The sequence below is a fragment of the Oncorhynchus masou genome, chromosome 3 (genome assembly GCF_036934945.1).
Source record: "Oncorhynchus masou masou isolate Uvic2021 chromosome 3, UVic_Omas_1.1, whole genome shotgun sequence".
Classification (NCBI taxonomy): Eukaryota; Metazoa; Chordata; class Actinopteri; order Salmoniformes; family Salmonidae; genus Oncorhynchus; species Oncorhynchus masou.
Genome location: NC_088214.1, coordinates 21,946,393 through 21,947,486, shown reverse-complemented (window position 1 = coordinate 21,947,486; position 1,094 = coordinate 21,946,393).

Genomic DNA, 1,094 nt, shown 5'->3' with positions numbered 1-1,094 from the left:
TCTACTATCACACCTGCTGGTCCTCTCAGATAAATAGAATAGAATCTGATGAGATGCCTATTGACTTGTCCACTTCTATGGTTCCTTGATATTTTCTCATGCTGATGGTGAGGAAGTGAGTAGGGTAACGCTCCCTCCCAAAGTTATTTTTTGTATAGGAACCAGTAAACTGATCAGTTTTGCAAGTTGAGCCTGCTTTAAAGTTGCCCCAGGCAAATTCCAGTAGGCCTGGCCTAAAACAGATATTTCTGGTTCATCCACATTGTTAGTTTATTTTTGTGGAAAAATTGTGTTTATTATATTTCTTTCCACATAGAATTCAATAATTAAATTATACAAGTACAACAAACAAAGCAAACACCCCAAAAAACGAAAATGTAATCTAGATACAGCACATCCCCATTGCACATCATACCATACAATAACACCTGCATTCATATGCCATCACGCCATTTTAGTTGTTACCTCCGATCACATATTCTACACATATCAATTAATAAATGTCTATACTCTGTATATTCTAACCAGGGATCCTAATTCTTATGAAAAGACTGTGGACTACCTTCTACTAGTGGCATTGACCTCATTAATCCATTGAGTGATATTGGAAGGATCCTCATGGTTCCACAGTTATACATTTTTTAGTCATAGTCATAGCTAAGCAAAAAAAAAATCTTACATCTCTGAAAAGTAAGTTATAGATCAGATCGATCTCCAAGGATTGTCATCGTGGGAGTTAAATGCAGGCCTACTTTCCTATGAAGGACCTCATGTCAAATTCTTTCCATCTCCAGCCTCCTTTATTAATGTTTAGGGCAGGCCCATGTCATGTGTAATGAAGTACCCGTCTCTGTTTTACAGCGAGGGCATTGTGGAGATAAGTCTTATTTAAAGACGCACCATTTCCATTAAAGTAGCTTGGGTAGACTGGAAGATAGTGTCGTTTAAGTTAGAGACATTATATTCCAGTTCACCCAAGGTACTTTTATGGAAATGGTGTCGTTTAAGTTGGAGACATTATATTCCAGTTCACCCAAGGTACTTTTATGGAAATGGTGTTGTTTAAGTTGGAGACATTATATTCCAAAGTTTTA